Source organism: Aedes aegypti, chromosome 3 (assembly GCF_002204515.2).
Source record: "Aedes aegypti strain LVP_AGWG chromosome 3, AaegL5.0 Primary Assembly, whole genome shotgun sequence".
In the NCBI taxonomy this organism is placed as follows: Eukaryota; Metazoa; Arthropoda; class Insecta; order Diptera; family Culicidae; genus Aedes; species Aedes aegypti.
In genome coordinates this window covers 196,160,847-196,179,337 of record NC_035109.1, presented here as the reverse complement: position 1 = coordinate 196,179,337, position 18,491 = coordinate 196,160,847, and the positions used below count along the sequence as shown (strand labels likewise).

Genomic DNA, 18,491 nt, shown 5'->3' with positions numbered 1-18,491 from the left:
GAACTAAATAATATGCTTGAGAAAGCCCTTTCCGAACAATGCCAGATTGGGTTCTCTTTTTCATAATGATTACTTGTACTGGGGAAAATCCAAGTAAATCATTTATTCCATTTTTGATCTCTTCAGGTGACTTATAGTAACTTGAGAGACCTTTCAAAACGACTTTGAACAAACGTTCAGTTTTGTCGTCATTAATAAAAAAATTGTGCTTCTTCTCTACAAGATGTTTGAGAAGAAGTTCGCGATCTTTAAGAGTTTCCGGCAAAACGCGACAGTCTCATTTCTTTGCGATTTGGAATAATCTTACCTGCCACACGGTATACGAATGCAAAAATGGCAAGTTTGGCAAAGAAAGCTCTTAGTTAATAACTGTGGAAGTGCTCATATGCTAAGATCAAGTTCTGTCCCAGTGGGGACGTAATGCCAAGGAAAAGAAGAAGAAGATTGGCATGTTGTCACGATGCGAGGGGTTCCAATAAATTGGTCAGATGAAGTTAAGTATCTTGGGCTCCTGCTAGATAAAAAAATAACTTTCAAAAATCACATTGTGGGCATTCAAGGTAAATATATAAAAAGTCTGTATCCACTTATTAACAGCTAATCAAAACTTTGTCTTAAGAACAAGCTTTTGATAATCAAATAAATTTTCAGGCCAGTCATGTTATATGCTGTACCAATATGGACTAGCTGTTGCAGAGAAGTCAACATAAAATTTTGAAAATGATTCCGAAGCTTTCTTCCTGGCATGGTACTAATGAGTTACATAGAATATCCTATGTTGAAACATTGGAACAAATGTCGAATAAAATTATTAATTATTTTAGACAAAATTTGTAGCAATCTTCTATTGCCGCGATTAATGAGTTACACACTAAGCTCTTACGGTGAAATTCACCGTAATCTCAACAGCTGAACAGTTCGGTGAAATAAAACACCGTAATTCCGTCGAAATTTTACGGATTCCGGTGATTTTTCACGGAATACTGTAAAAATTTACCGTACTTCGTTAATTTATTTCACCGAACTGTTCAGCTGTTGAGATTTTACAGGAATCCGTAAAATAATTTAAGTGTGTATATACTAAAAAAACTCTCACTAAACTTAACATAACTTTGTTAGGTTAATTGAAAGTTTTTTTTTCATAAGCAGGTGAAATAAACTCAGCTGAAAAAAAAACTAAACTACTACGGCAAAAGAAATGTGATTTGATGTTAACAAAATGTTAATAAAAACCATATTCAGTTTTACCAAATTATGATGACAGTGCTGTCTAACACAGAACACCTAGATAATAATAAAAGTAATGAAAAACAGCGTTAATGGCTGAAGGTTTGATCGATTGATAATCAATTCATGAAATTTTCATCAGGAACGCTTATTTTTCAGAAACTTATAGTGTTGCTTGGTTTAGTACATATTTTTTTATATAATTTATAGTGTATTTTAAGGCTAAAGATGTTTAAGTGACCCCGGTCGATACTTAAGAAGTGCCGCGGAGCACATGGCAAGGCTTCGTGAAGCACCAAGTTCTCCGGGGAACACGATCTGAAAACTGCTGATTTATGCCATCCAAACGTTGATATTGAGCCTTTTTCAGCCCGCCCACGCAAACTAACAACACTATCAGGAAGATAAGTGTTTGCTACTCCTGATAGTGGTATTGGTGAGCGTGATCGAGTTGAATTGGGCTCAACAGCGTCTTGCAAAGCTATTGTTAATCAATATCGATGTGCCCTTCCCTAATGTTTGTCCAGACCCAGAGTTGATTAGTCAATTGTCTTCGGCTACAATGAAAGTGCCTAGGTTCAATTCCCGGTCGGTCCTGGGTCTTTTTGTTATGGAAATTTCCTTGACTTCAATGTACATAGAGTGTCATCTTATCTGCCGCATGGTTCGCGAATAACTGTGGACGTTCTGTTAGGACATTATGCTAAGAAGCAGGCTCTACTACAGTGGGTATTTTTGAATCCTATGATAATCTAAAGTAAGATCTGTGTATTTTATACCTTTGGCTTAATGCCTACGCGTATTTCTACTTTCATTTGCAGTCTTTCTTAGCGTCCGTTACATATATTCGTTACTGTATTAAATTTATTATTACTATTTAAGGACTGTTCATTTTATAAAGTGGACAACTTGTGCATGTTGTATCTTTTTAATTTATCATTGAAATTTCAATTAGTTTTTTGCACATCGTTCGACTAGTATTGTACAATGTTGTAATAAAAAAAAAATCTCCAAAATAATGAAATTTCACACGAATATGGAACGACGATTAGAACTGTCGATTTTTGGAGGGGATGAAAATCAATGATTGTTAGAAATTGGTTGGAAAATTCGATAATTTATAGTTTTTATTTTCAAAAAAGGCTTGTTTTTCGAAAGCATCATCAATCAGAAGCCTGATGGAAAAAATCAAGTTATTTTTGGAGCAACAGTTTCACAGATATAATAAAATTATTTTTCCTGTGTCTTTTTAAAGAACAATATTTTAAATTTGAAGGGAATTTATATGAGTAGAATTTTTTGGTCAAAAGTACGTCCTGACGGAAGTGGTAATATAGTATTAATATGAAAAATATCTTACGCCTTCATAGAGTTACCTATTAAGTCCCCACGTCACATTTAAAGCACAATAGAAACACAATTGCTTTATTCTTAGAAGACCTATTAAAGTACATTGACAATCATCAGAATTGGCAACACTGCTGTAATAAAATCGATTTTATTTTCCACATATTATACTGTTCGACATAATTTTTTTTTGGATGGATCAGGGACGCGGTTATATGGGTCTTGAAGTGCAAGAAAAGTGTAGAAAGAGGCCGTTTTCAAATGGATTATTTTTTGACAAAGTTTGAAAATTTTGCATTTTTTATAAAAAAAACGTAATAAGCAAAATATCAATATATTTTCAAATTCAATTATTCAACCATTGAATTAGTCAAATCAATATTTTTTAGCTCTTGATCGCTTCAGGGAAACGTGCACCATTTCAGAAGAATATTGGCATAATTTTTATTTATGAATTTGGAATGTTAACGATCGTGAAACAAGTATATGAGTATGTGCACCATATAAATAATACTGTTTTTCTATTTCACACATCTGGTTCATTATATAATAATTATTATAGATTCAAAAAGACGCTTGATTAGGATTTAGTTTTTTGCTTCATTTGATAGAGCAATGAGCAATGTAATCCAGTAACATTTGATTTCAACAAGGATACGACTACGGAAAATTGATGTGTCTGTTATGTTTATATGGGCTGGTTGGTCTAATAAACTCTTAGCAGTAATACAAAATTAGGTTGGACACTGACATGTAAGTGGTCTTACATGAGCTAGTCGGTTTATCAGGAGCCGATGGCGAAGTCTGTGAAAAATGTGATAATAATGTTATTTGCTATTTCTAAAGATTTTGATAGGTACTCATTAAGAATAGATTACGTATCGTGAGGTCCATTTGTTATCAGAATATCCCTAGAACTTACAGACTAACGTAAAATAGCAACCAATAATTTAGTAATCAACATTTCCACATTTTTCGTGACACCATTTGACAGCCACTCAGGCAGGCATGAGCTCTTTTTGATTCAGTTTGTGCACAATACTAATCATTTGGGAAAACGCCCTGGCCACGATCACAGGGTTTGACGGTGCCAAAGTAGAAGGTGCACCATAATAATGCCCGTCTGTGAAACATATCACCTTCCCAATACTTTGGCACACCTCTAACTGCATTCAGGAGGAGGATCTGTTAATATGTTTCGGCATATTATCAGGTCCTCTTCGAACAGAGGGACCGCCAGGGCTCAGTAGTTACTTATAAACCAGTGCTGGTTGTTGATGTTTCAGTTCGTTTACACGAGTTGTAGCATCCTTTGTTCTAATCAGTAATGGTGGTTAAGTTTCAAAGCTAACGTGTGATCAATCGTTTTATAATGCAATATAAGAATGGGTGTTTGGTGGAACTGTGCGTTGCACTCGTCATTTTTGAATTAGAGATTGTGAGGGTGCTAATAATGATATTTGAAGAAATGTGTGGTGATGAAAATATTTGATAATTTCATTGAAAGTGATTGCGATTGTTTTGTTAAAAACACGTACATAATAATACTAATATGAACCGTCAGTGGTATTGCCGTTTGTCTATGCTACTAGTTTTTTTTTTCCTCTGTGGGGACATGATACCACTGCGACCAATAAGTTGATCTATTGTGGTGTTATCCTCTTTGTTTTTGCCGTACTGTAGAAATATGTTTCTATATGAAGTAACTATCTCCACAGCTATTGGCGTGCATCCCAATCAGGTACTACGTTTCGGATAAAATGTAGTACCTGTTTTGGATGATAGTACTGGATTTCATTAGGCTCTAGCAAGCCTTTATCTAAATATCTACAACGCTTGTGGTATAGTGCAACACACTTGCACAACAAATGTTCAGTGCTTTCGCTTTCTAATTTACAGAAACGACACATATCTTCTGGCAATTTACCTATAATTTTAAGGTAACGTTTGCTGGGGCAGTGGCCTGTTAATAAGCCAGTATAAGTACTTAGATCGTGTTTATTGAGGTTTAACAACCTCAGCGTTTGATAGGCGTCTGGTTCGATGAATCGTTTGGACTGACGAGAGTCCATTGCGTTCTTCCAGTTTAGTTTAATTTTTGCCTTCATCTAGCTCTTTAATTGCATTTTCAGAGCACAAGAGGCCATTCCGAAGAACGGTTGAGGCCCTATAAATTGCATGGAAGAACCTTGTTTTGCTAACTGATCAGCTTTTTCATTTCCTTCTATTCCGCAATGGCCAGGAACCCAATATAGATTAACCTTATTACGATAGGACAACTGCTGCAGTAGCTTGGAACACTCCCAAACAAGTCTTGATGTGTAAGTTCTAGACTTCAAAGCGTTCAAGGCTGCTTTGCTATCCGAACAAATACATATATTAGCATTCCGGTAGCGCCTTTTAAGACAAATGTCAGCGCATTCAAGAATGGCATAAATTTCGGCCTGAAAAACTGTTGGCCAACTTCCCAGTGCATAAGATACATTTACTCCTGGGCCAAACACTCCTGACCCTACCATGTTATCTTGTTTTGAACCATCAGTGAAAAAAATTAATGATCCAGATCGGAAAGTTGGTCCTCCTGTGTCCCAATCCTGGCGAGTTACATCAGCAACCCAAAAACGATGATCAAAAAAGTTGCGCTTCAACATATAATCTTCGTTCACTAAGTACACTGGACTTATTTTGAAGTGCTTCAATATAGTCATATGTCCTTTTAGTTCACTATCAGCGCTATCTAAGGACCTTTTGACTCTGATAGCACTCTTAACTGCATCCATTTGTATATAGTCATGAAGTGGAAGAAGGTTTAACATTGCGTTCAACGCATTTGAAGGGGTGTTTCGTATTGCCCCAGTAATTGAAATAGTAGCAAACCTTTGTAGTTTATTTAACTTAGCTTGAGTAGCGACTTGTTTGTTTTTTCCCACCAAAAAATGCTACTAGTTTAATGATGGCAATCATTTCTCTGAATATAAAAGCTATTGCCTTGTTCTTAACACATTCATGATAAAAGTGTTCATAATAACAGCGAGTGCAGTAAAATTTATCGAAGTGATTTTATTTTTCCTACTGTAACTTTCTTGATCGTAATTTGATTTTTTTTTTTAATTATTTAGTTATGATAACAGATGGTAAATGGTAACAAAAATGAATTATTATGAAAGTAGTGTGATGTAATTTTGATAAAAAATTGAAGCTGTGAAAGTGAAGTGATATAATGGAAAGTATACATATATGATGTGTATTACGAAAGTTAATGCGTGAGAATCGGTGATATTAGCGATAGTGTTAAAAACAAAAGTGACGACAGCAAAAGTGTGATAGTTATGTAACAGTGACTGATGAAATGAAATGGATAATGAGGACCTTTCAATAAAACAATTTCATTCTTCACTTCAACCACTTTGGTAGCATTTCAAGTCTTATCATAGTTTTATACTAGTCTGGAATACTAGACTGCAAAACTACGGCAAGGGTTGATTGCTGCTAGGGTACACAGTGACCATTTGAGCAACATTGCTAAGGAACGTCTGTGTGATGAATGTAATAGAGGCTTATAAAACCAAATGTTGGGCAGGAGCTTAGGGCAGATCAAAAGTCCCTATCGCCCTATCGCTACCGACAAAAAAATACTAATCATTTGTGAAAACTGATTTAGTGGTAACATGCCTGCTTCTTACTTGTAAGATGAAACAATTTCCGGTTAAACCATATCCGATTTTTTTTTTGGTTCTACATTTTACATATTTTTCGGCAATTTTAATCAAACTTTCAAATGGAGCGTTTGTTTCTTGTTCAATGGGATGTTTTCTTCAAATGGGTTTAGTTGTAAGCATATTGGAAACATAAAGAAGCCGACCATTAAGGTTAATTTTAAACTCGTCTCCCATATGAGGACGTGTCCATTTATGAGCCCCCATTTCCATATCCTCTAAACGAGTAAAAATGCTTTCCAATTAAGTGAAAAAAACAATTTATCCATACATTTATGATAAACAATTTTGCGAAACTTCACGTAATTTCTGTTTTTCTTTCTTTAAACAAGAAGACATAGAAAAACAAGTGTTTTACTTATTTAGATTACATCGCAATTATTTGTGAAATTCATTCCAAATCTCAAAACTGAAAGTTTGATTAAAATTGCCGAAAAATATGTGAAATTTAGAACCGAAAATAAAAAAATATCGGAAATGGTTGAACCAGAAATTGTTTCATCTTACAAGTAAGAAGCAGGCATGTTACCACTAAATCAGTTTTCACAAGTGATTAGTATTGTGCACAAACTGAATCAAAGAGAGCTCATGCCTGCCTGAGCGGTTTTCGCAAAAAAATGTGATAATGTTGATTACTAAATTATTTGTTGCTATTTTATGTTATTCTGTAATTTTTCTAGGGATATTCCGAGGAAAAAGAATGTCACGATAAGTAAACTATTCTTAATGAGTACCTATCGAAATATTTAGAAATCGCAAATAACAATGTTATCACATTTTTATTACAGACATCGTCTTCCGATAAACCGACTAGCGCATGTAAGACCACTTACATGTCAGTGTCCAACCTATATAAATTTTGTATTTCTGCTGAGAGTTTATTAGACCAACCAGCCCATATAAACATAACAGACACATCAATTTTCCGTAGTCGTATCCTTATTGAAATCAAATGTTACTGGATTGCATTGCTCATTGCTTTATCAAACGGAGCAAAAAATTAAATCCTAATCAAGCGTCTTCTTGAACCTATAATAATTATTATATAATGAACCAGATGTGTGAAATAGAAAAAAAAAAGTATTATTTATATGGTGTACATCCTCAATGAGGATTCCTCATATGCTTGTTTAATGATCGTTAACATTCCAAATTCATATATAAAAATGATGCCAATATTCTTCTGAAATGTTGCACGTTTTCCTGAAGCGATCTCATGCTAAAAAATATTGATATGACTAATTCAATGGTTGAATAATTGAATTTGAAAATATATTGATATTTTGCTTATTACGCTTTTTTGATAAAAAAAATGCAAAATTTTCAAACTTTGTCAAAAAATAATCCAAGGGTGCTGCAAATCATTTGAGAACGGTCTCTTTCTACACTTTTCTTGCACTTCAAGACCCATATAACCGCGTCCCTGATCCATCCAAAAAAAATTTTTGTCGAACAGTGTTATTTTCATAATATGTTATTCTGAGATTACCAAATGAAAAAATCGGAGAAAACCGTTTACAATTTGCTGTAGATCGATAAATATGCGTACATGATTTTAATAGTATGAGACTTTTAAGTAAAACTACCATAAACAGTAAAATTTATACTTAAGACTGTGGTTTAAACTCACGATTTAACTCTCGTTTATTCAAATAGAGTTTCTTTAGTAATTCAAACTAGTTTTGAACTCGCTTTTTACTTTTCTCTTTTGCTGGGAGTGAAAGGATGGTGTATCAGCAAATTTGGCCATAAATGGGTAAATCACTAAAGTTACCTAATGTCAGAGAATGGTGGAATAAAATTGAATTTTTTAAAGCTATACCTTTAGTAGAATAGTAAAGGATACAAACATACAATTTGTACATAAAAATTAAAATTTAAGTTTTGCGAAAATTAATGTTAAACTTTGACGAACAGCTTTTCTTAGGAGTTTTTGGAAAAACTATTTAGCTCCTCAACCAAAAGCATTTTCTAAGATCTTTTATTTTCATAGCATTGTAGAATAATAGTTGAACGATACCCAGAAAACCGATTACGATTTTATCAATAAATAAAAAAGACATATCATAAACAAAGTGTCCACTTTATGAAATGAACAGTCCTTATTAAGGAGGTTTTAACTATAAAGTCATTCGTCTCGAGAAAAAAGTTATTGTATTAAATAATTAACAGCTTACTGCATACAACATACCTTATACTCAGAATTATTCTTGTTTCTCCAAACATTATGGTTTTTATAAATGGCTAGATTCTATCAGGTTCTAATCACGCACAAGCTTCAAGCTATTCAGTTTACACATATCATGCCGTGCGAAAATGTCCAACATTAATTACCTCCGATAATTGTTCGCCTCCCTTTTACTTTCCAATGTCCGAAATTCAAATTGTAGATCCCATTATATCAAGGAATTTCTTATGTCCACCCTATCAGATGATTTTTGCAGTACCATTATATATGTACTGATAGAAAGTTAATTGAATAATTGTCTGACATACATATGGACTCACCAGTTCCGTCAATCATTATCGCGATTGCGCAGCTGATGTTTGCTTTTTCGTGAACCGAAATATTCTGACAGTGAAAATAAGTCATATATGACCAGGTAATTGGAAAGTAACGTTACTCCGCAAACATTAACCGACGCGCAAGCATTACGGTGCATTAGGCAAAGAGGCACCACAAGTAGATAAAATCTGTCAAGCATAGACTGTGAATGTCAAACTTAATTTTGAAAATTATGCCACAGAAGTGGAGAAAAACGATTTGTTTGCTTCAATTTATGTAACGGTGCATGTGTGTGCACTAATATGCTTGAATCAGGGGCAGGCACATATTGGTAGATAGAACAAGAGCAAACAATCGCACACAAAACTTTGTTTCAGGACATAAGCACTCAGTTATGCCTAACAATTGCTGTATGAATGACGATCGTCTCGAATTAGACCTGGTTCGAAAATTGCGTGTCTTGTGCACCAGAATTGGCAGAATTAACGGACTGCATATTTAGTTTGACAAAAATTTCCCATGAAGTTTCCAGCGCATTTTCAAGGCAGATGTGTAACTCTTCACAATCATTGTAAATGAATCTAGCTTAGTGTAATTGGTATAACCCAGCATGCCAGAGCATTTAATGCCTCCACCGCATTACTGGTTGTGGTGGTTGAATAGAAAACATAAGGCCGCGGGATTGTGTACCACATTACCGTAAACTAATTCTCGCTTTTCCTCTTTACTTTCCTCTTTCATTGAGGTTTTGCTTTGAATAATTCGCTCTTTCTCTTCATAATTCTCTCGAACTGGAGTCTCCGGGAACTCTGGCTCTTTACGATCGTTATTGATTCACCAACGAGAAGAGGAAAAGAGAGTTTTGAAGGCAGCAGCATATACTGCTATGTTTTACAAGAACTACACCATCCACATCTTCAGGAAGCCCATAAAAAGCCTTGCGAACATCAGCCGCAAAGTCATTGTCCATGATGCATCCAGAGCGTTAGCATCAACTTTCGTTTCTTTCACTGCTCGCTTATCTCAGTTTCAGCGTTTGGTGGTGCGTTAAAAGTACTGTTGCTTCTTTGTTGCTACTTTTCTCCGTAAGTGCTTCGGTGACACCGTTTCGGAAGGATAAACGTTTAACTATAATCTTCCTGATCTGGTTATTGTGCGAACCCATTGTGTATGACGTTAATCGTTAATTATACCCAGTGACAGAAAACTGTTCATCATCCAAGAAGGCGCGCTGCTTGCGGGAAGATCAATTTACATCAAATACCGTTACAGATTCCAGGCAGTAGGCCTGGTGAAAAGAAAACTAACGGGTGAAACAGTGCTGTAGCTGCTGAAGAAAATTGCAAAAGCATTAGTTTTTCGCATCGAAGAACGGGTTACAAGAAAGACAACCAGCAAGAATTTGCGGTGAATTGTGCATAGTGATTGGATAAAAAAAATCGGAAACACATTTACGAAAGCTGAAGGTATGCGTTTTTGTACATGATCCTAAACTGATTTATGGTGTGTAATCGGAATTATAAGACAGTGGTAATATGAGTTTTGGGGGAAAACATGCTCAATGCCAATTAGTGACAGCCTCGAACAGTGTGCAGAAAACAGAAAAAAACTGAATGTTGCTGATTTCACAAATGAACCATAACGGAAACGAGACATCGGAAATTTCATCTCGACCTCTTGCGATCTGCTACCTCTATTGTTGGGGCGAACGATGTATCCCATATTGCAGCATGTGTGTTGGTGAATGGTATCTCCACGCGAAACTGTGTCACAAGAGATGCCCTCCCGGAGTATAACTGTAGATTAGAAATGCCCTCATGAATGCATGGGATGGGGAGTAAAAGCGATTGTAACACACTGTACAGGTCATAGTTGGCGTATTGCGGATGATAATCAATGCTACCGAGATGCCATTGAGGGACGATTCCACCGAACTTGGGGTTTGTTGTCTCGGTAACGGTAAAAGGAGCACAAATTATCTGTATGAAATTTCTGGTTTGTAACGGATAACGGGCCCGATTCCCGTTGAAAGCGATTTTCACGTGTGGGATTTTTGTGTGCTCCAGATTTCATCGGCAAACGAGATGAGGCCATATTGCATTGTATTTCAAATCAGTTATGAATTGATTATCTTTATATTTTTGATGTGATCAAGCTTTTGATAGTTTTTACAACCATTGGAATGTGGAACAACCTTGAGGCTTTAATTTTATTTTTTCGAAACCTTAGCTTTTTGATATGACCCATAAAGCATCAGTGGAAAATTTTTTGGTGTCCCTACTGACCCAATGTTTTCTTTGATCAAGTTTAAAGCAATCGGCGGTATTTGTTAGTAATGAAGCTGATGCGTAGTGCATTTTGAATGGAATTCTTTGGATCCATAATTCAAATGTAGGCTATTTGATAATCGACTTAATTTAAATCGATTATCAAGCAGTCTACATTTAGGTATGGATTTTCTTATTTATAATTCACAAAGCTTGATCGTGACATTTTATTCTATTTGTGTTTTTTTTTCAAATGTCTTCATTTTATTTTATGATAGACATTTTATTTAATCATTCAAAGCTGTTGGGGTCAGATCTTGGGTTAGATCCAGAATATAGAATGCAGTTACGCGTTTAACTTAAAATTATTTAATTCGCGCACGTTTTCGATTTTATGCATGCTTGTGGATTAAGACCAAACTCGTTTTCAAACATTTAAGAAGCTTTTTTTTAATAAAATCCTTTTTCATAAATTATCACTGATCATTTCTCAATATTTGAATAACAGTAAAATAATTTTCATAAACATTTCATTGATTTTGAACAAAACAACTGTTGTTTTTAAAATTTTGATGATTCGTTAGGATTGCATGATGGTTATTTGAGCCTTAAATTTGCGGCTTTTCCATTCAAATAATAATCTCAAACTCAATTTAACCTTCTAATAGTAACTCAAAATAACTTATATCTATTTATTTTTATTCGTTGCTGACTATTATGTGTTGATTACAGCTACAATAATACATTGATTATTGACGAGATTTGAAAAATTAGCATTTTAAGATACTATCCATAAAACCATTTTTGCAACTCCGTTGCATATTAATCAATTTTTGTTACAAAGAAAATGAGTAACATAACGGCCTGCTTTTCCTAGCAACAGAAACAGTGCTGAAAAGTGTTTGTTTGCAGAACTCTTTTCGGTGCTAAAACGTATCACTTTTTAGTATTGTTTTGAGAAACATCAACCAAATATCTTAGTCTCTTCATACCATTGCAACAGACTCAACATCTGTTGTGTTATCTGCATCTGACTCCAAAGTCAGCTTCTGCATGTAACATTTTGTTTGTTATATCCACCAATATGGAATAAAGGTCTGTGCGATACCGATGGGAGCGAGAAAATTTGTGACATTCATACTACTTTATCACAAACGACGAAAAATATTGAATTGATGTATGGCCTTGTGAAAATAAAATCGATGATCTTAGAAATATTTCAACTACAACGACAATTTTCGCAATTACAAAACATGTTGTATGCAACTCGTTGCAAAACTCGATTCTCAATGCGCTCGTCGTATTTAACTTGGCAAGCCTCGATGGATAAATTGTAATTGTAATTGTAATTTATTGGCATAACGGTTAATGTACGACTGGTGTTAAAAAAACGTTGTTTTGCAACTTGTTGCATAAATAACTATTTTATGGCAATCATAAAGTAATTCACTTTCACAGCCAATATGTAGAATACGTTAAAGATGTGCTGTATTGAATTGAAGGTATATCAGTTGCTTTTTGAAACAAAACCAGCACTGGGCAGAATAGGGTACGCAATTGTCGTTTTTCTTACTAGAGGCCTGTATCTCACTTTCTAGCTCCGATTGACTCTTTTCTTTTTGCTCCGATTGACTCCTGAAATTTTCGCTACAGTTCAGAAATAATTTGAAAATCACCTTCGAAAAGCACATTTTTTAGTTTTGTCCAGTCTCACATTTTTCAAAAAATGCCATACCAAAATTTGATAATATTTTGAATACAATCAACTTTACTATGAAATGTCAATTCACAAATTTGTTTGTAGAACAACTCAGAAGAAGGGATATTATTTTAATTTATTTTTTTCTAATTCTCTAAATTGTATATTTGCTATTGCTAAAAAGTTTGTTAACAACAAGCTGCGAATTTCTAGCTAAGTAAATTTGAAGCTTTTTTTAATCTGGGGTTTAAACTTTAGTTCAATCAGAGCTCTAGAAACTGCTTGACCGAAACCCGAACCAGAGCAATTTCACTGCGTAACACGTTTTTGTCTCAAGCACTAAAATACTACTCTTTACTAAATTGAGATTTGCTGAACACATTGCCGTTTTCAAAACTGTCATAGCACGTCTAGTTTTTGAGATATTCATTGTTGAAAATGCAAAATTGGACTATTTAAGCCGACTTGCATGCAAGTTTGCCAGCTTATATGGCAATTTATTCGCTTAATTTGTCATATAATTCAAACTTCAGGTGTATAGCCACTGTTATCAACAAAGTTCATTATACTTTCAATGCTCAAAAGTTATTTTTTGATGGTTTTGAGTAACACATTTCACTCAATTTTGCCATATAAGAGGAATGAAGAATGTTGTATGGAGACTGCAAGTATGGTGAAAAAATCGATTTAATCTAAATTTAATCCTTCAATTTCAACCAAATTATGCCTAAAATGAAAGTTAAATCCTATTTTGCATGCTTAGGGAACAAGATCTCAAAAAAATTGATATATCATACTTTAAATTTTATTCGAACATCAATAAAACCAGTGCTTCATGCAATTTTGACGACCTATAGCTAAAAATTGTGACGTGCTGGAACATTTCTGATAACGGCATCAGATTCAGCAACCCCAAATCTACTAGAGACACATAATTTGATTCTTGGGACACGCAAAAATGTCATTTTTGTTACGCTGTGTTTCACATTCGTGTTGGGTTTGGGTTCGAAAACCGAGATTCAAGTTTCCTAACTAAATTATTCTGTATAAAAAAGCCAATGCGTGCTACAGTCAACTCTCCATAACTCGATATTGGAGAAACATGGAGTTAGGGAGGTATAGAGTTGTAGAATACAAAACCAATGCAAATGTGATCCAAAGGACCATTGAGGTAGCCATGAAAAACAACTTTTACTATGGTTCTCTAACTCGATATCGAGTTACAAAATATTGAGTCAGGGAGAGTTGACTGTACAATTCCAAAATTGATTATATAGATTATAGTACAGATCTTAAACCGCTCATCTTGTTGCCTATGTTGGCGAATGCATAAGAAAATGCGCAATTGTAATTGAATTCTCTATGTATTAACATAACAACAGATAAATCATTTTTTTCAGCCAATGGGTTAAAAATAAGTAGTTCGTAAAAAATCATTTTCTCCGTATATTAAACTAAGCCCATTGGGACGTAAAATCATTCCCATATGATTAACAAATCATACTAGATATGTAGCACCGTTACCGAAACCAGCGATAATTTAAATCACATAACGGTGATCGTTGGCAAAGGTATTAGATATGGTCCATGGAACTATCACACATCTTTCATCTTGAACGAAATGCTCATGTGTCAATTATACCGCTTTACTAAACCTCATTGTCAGTAGCAACTCATGCTTAATTTAACACGTTTTCGGAATGAAAGATATGACGCACAACAAATGGGTGTTCATTAATTTAAATTACAGAAATTTTAGGTTAGCCTACTTTTCGTTCCCACTTTGTTCCACAAACTTATTTCTGCTTTGTTCAAACAGTTTTTGAAATTTGCTTGACCTACCAACGTAATAGGATAGATAGTGGGCTGAATTCGCTTCGTTCACGAGTACTGACTCGTTCTTCCGCTAGATGATTTCACACGCGTAATGTTAGGACAATTAGGAATTCGCGAAAACAAATGATATTAGATTGCGCTTCTCAATTCATAGTCTGTCGATGTCATTAGTTAAATAAATAGTGCGGCACACAAGATTTTGTGTATCGCCCTGATTTTCTCAAATGATTGATTGTTTGAGAAATGATAACCGTTTTAGAGTTTCAATTTGAAATTGTAACTAACGTAATAATTTGAAATTGGAGCCGAACTTTAATTTGAAGATAAGCTATATTATTTTTTTACTTATCAAATTAATTCAACCATCAACAGAAAATCCAAATTTTAGTTAAATTTGGTTTTGTATTTTTATTTTGCAATTAGGCTGATATAAATATTATTTTTTTATGTCACGTACAAATCTGAAAATTTTAAAGGGAAGAAAAAAAAGATTCATCAATTTTTTGACATCAGTTAAGCATACATTTTTGATTTTTTTTTATTTTTACAGTAAATTTCAAAAATTACTACAATTCGATCAAAACCATTGTGGTAGAGTAACTTTGCAATTCAACTCTCAATAAATTATGTTAGAGTAATGCACACTAAAAAGACCGTTCGATTTTAGCAACAAGAAATTTTTGGACGTGTTGCCAAAATCGAACGGACACTGTAACAATAAATGCGTATATATACAGGTCGGTCTAGATTATCCGGAATTTTAGACTAGATTATCCGGAGTTGTTTTTTGATATTCTTGTTTTTCAGTTTTTGTGCATAAATTTGAGATAATTTAGTATTGCAATATACAATATGAATGTTTAGCAGTTTTGGACGTAGGTAAGAAAAAGTGGGTTTGAAAAAGAGGTTTTTGTATATGCCGGTCAAAAAATTTGTTTTCTTCTCAACACCCCTAATGTTCCGAGAAATAATTTCTGGCTACGCCACTACATCATATAAATAAAGCAACGAAAAAAAGATAATATTTAAGTTCTTTTATCGCAGATTTTAATTTTTCTGTTGTAAATGTCGCTGAGGCCGACCCACTTTTTAGCATGGTCTTTCAAAATGTTCAAATTTATGCTCGCTCGAAAGCCCCTGTAGAGTAAGTAAAAAAACTGCATTCAGATGACATTGGAGCTTCATTTGCAAAATAAAAATTTCCGGCGGCCATATTGAATTTTGACACCATATTGGATTTTATCGGAAAACCAAAATTTTCATGGTTTTAGCAACCACTGACTTCAAAAGTTTATGCATCATTGGACAGCCAAGCCAGTTTTACATCAAAAATTATGTGCAATTTTGTAAAACCTTTCGCAATTTGTAACGCAAAATCTCAAATGTTTGATTGACAAAGCATACACCTCCGATTTTTACGTGTTTTATGTTAAACTAGCTTGACTTTCCAATGGGTTACATGCTTGCCCTGATTTGCTACTCACCACATAGTAACGCACATGCGCTAGTGTCTTTGCACGAAAAATCACTAAAAGGTAACGCGAAAAATATTTGGTCGGGGTTCTGTTAAACCGCACCAAGTGCCATTTTATCTCAAATTCAGTTTTTTACACCAGAGGACTCAAGTAATCATAACCTTTCTTCCATAAAAACATCCGGTAATTTGAACAGTTCCTTGTAATCTTAGATCACAAATTTTCTCTGGAAGAACATGTAAAACTGTAATTTTGTTCAGCCAGAGTGAACCATAAACCAACGCACGTCATCAGAGGGAATTTATTTTTCTGATAAAAAGTAAGAATTTTAAAATTTCCTCCTATATCCTCACAATTTATTCATTCAAAGCAACTCCTAGAAACAGAGGCCAGTGAAATTGGGCAGCAATTAAGACTTATTAAAATTAAATATTGTTTCGGTGGCGTAGATTTTTTTTCTTTGAAATTTTATCCAGCCCAACCGCACTAAGTACTGTTTATCTGAAAATCTCATTTTGACATGAAGTAAAGACATTGACATGCTATAAATACTTACATGTGCTTGTTACATAATATGTTAAAAACCCACACATGAGCCGTTATGAAATAACTAATTAATTCAACCTGATACTGTGTGAACAACTAAGGAGGACTTGGTGTGCTTTAGTTGTTCACCCTTCATTCAAGAAGTGAAGATGACCTAGCGTTAGCACACTAGATTACCACTCAGAAGGCACGAGTTCGTATCCCGATGAAACTTTTCTCCGTTGTTCTATTCGATGGTAATGGAAATCAATCAACTTTTACATTCTATGGTTATTTTTGTATTGCACTAAATCATCAGCAAGTTAATGTACAGTGGATATGATGGTCATTCCTGGTGTACATTTCACACATTGAACTGTGAACTTATCCAGCAAAAGTGCACCAAATGGGAGTAACTTGGTGCGGTTTGGCAGAGCAAATTCATGGTTTTCTTCGATCATCACAATTTCGAAACACATCACTGTTGTCTTCTTAGAATTTATGTATGAACGTGAGGACCATGATTCAATAAATATTTTTAAGTTCTGTGAAAATGGATAACTCGCTTTATCAAAGATATATGGAAAGCGTAGCAGAGTCGTTGGCTTAATTGTCCACATAGATCCACAACACAACAGCATGTCCAGACCTTTGAATAACAACGAATCCTTTCCAATCTTGTGCAGTGTTGATAGACTCACACTCAAAATCTCAATCAATACGCTCTCCCGTGAGAGCAAACTCATTAGAGAACCGCTTCGCAAATCTCACGCTTGAGATTTTGATGCAAAATCAACTCAATCAACTCAAACCGTAAAAAATGATTCAGTCGCAAAACCCGGCAAAAACTCGTGAAATCCGAATGTTGTTGTTTACGTTAGAAAGGATTACTATAATTTTACCAGATTGACAAGAAATTATTGCCGTGTGTGAGTAAACTGCGGAAATACGAGACAATGAGTCAAAAAGGCGAGCCAACTCATCCATGATTTTTTGACTGCTGAGTTGCATGATTGACAACTCACGCATGAAAAATATCAAGCGTGAGTTGTGAGAAATTGAGTTTTTCACAACACTGATCTTGTGACATGGATTCCAATATGCATGAAGTTGATGAACATCATTTGTCTCCAATTTTACTTGTGTTATTGAAAACTACGAAACACATCCAACCGTACCGAACCAAGAACCATATTTTTCGATATTTGTTCTGCCAGAGTGAACTGAGTGCTTCATATGTTGAAATACAATCCAACTACATCGATTATTTATGATTATTTACTTGCATATTTAATCTCGGGTTACTTATTGACAACTGTTAATCACACGTCAGCGATAAAAAAAATAAAATTAATCGTCCACAATCAACTAGTACAAGATGAGACTTCAAAGTCAAATTTCTCGGAATAAAGTTTTTGGCACTTGGTGCGGTTTAGCAGAACCCCGACCATTTGTATAGTGAAATTCATCTAACGATTTATTTCTCAAAATTAGGAACTTTTTTCGAAAAAAATATTTGATACCAGTTGTACGTATTTATAATGACTATCACGCCTACCAAATATGTTTTCAATTAATGCTTTCATTTACGAGAAATTTGAAGTTAGATGCCTTTCCCCATACAAAATTAAACGAGAAAACTTCTGCTGATCAACTGTGGGCAAAGAGCAAAGCAGGTAATCCATTATGCAAAAACTTTTTAAATCGGTGGTTGCGAACACCATGAAAATTCGGGTTTTCCGATAAAATTCAATATAGCGGCCAGGGGACGGACCTGGTGTTGTGGCTAGAACACTCGCCCCTCACGCCGAGGACCTGGAATCGAATCCCATCCCCGACATAGTCACTAAAAATTTCAGTGACGACTTCCTTCGGAAGGGAAGTGAAGCCGTT

General features: G+C 34.6%; 1 protein-coding gene across 1 annotated transcript in view; it reads left to right on the top strand.

The window, feature by feature from the left end:
- The first annotated feature begins 9,744 nt into the window (after positions 1 to 9,744).
- Positions 9,745 to 18,491, top strand: part of LOC5569003 — a 103,490-nt gene continuing 94,743 nt past the window's right edge. The window contains exon 1 of the mRNA XM_001652605.2: positions 9,745 to 10,262. The gene's annotated coding sequence lies outside the window, so the exon portion shown is untranslated. The remainder of the gene's footprint in view (positions 10,263 to 18,491) is intronic.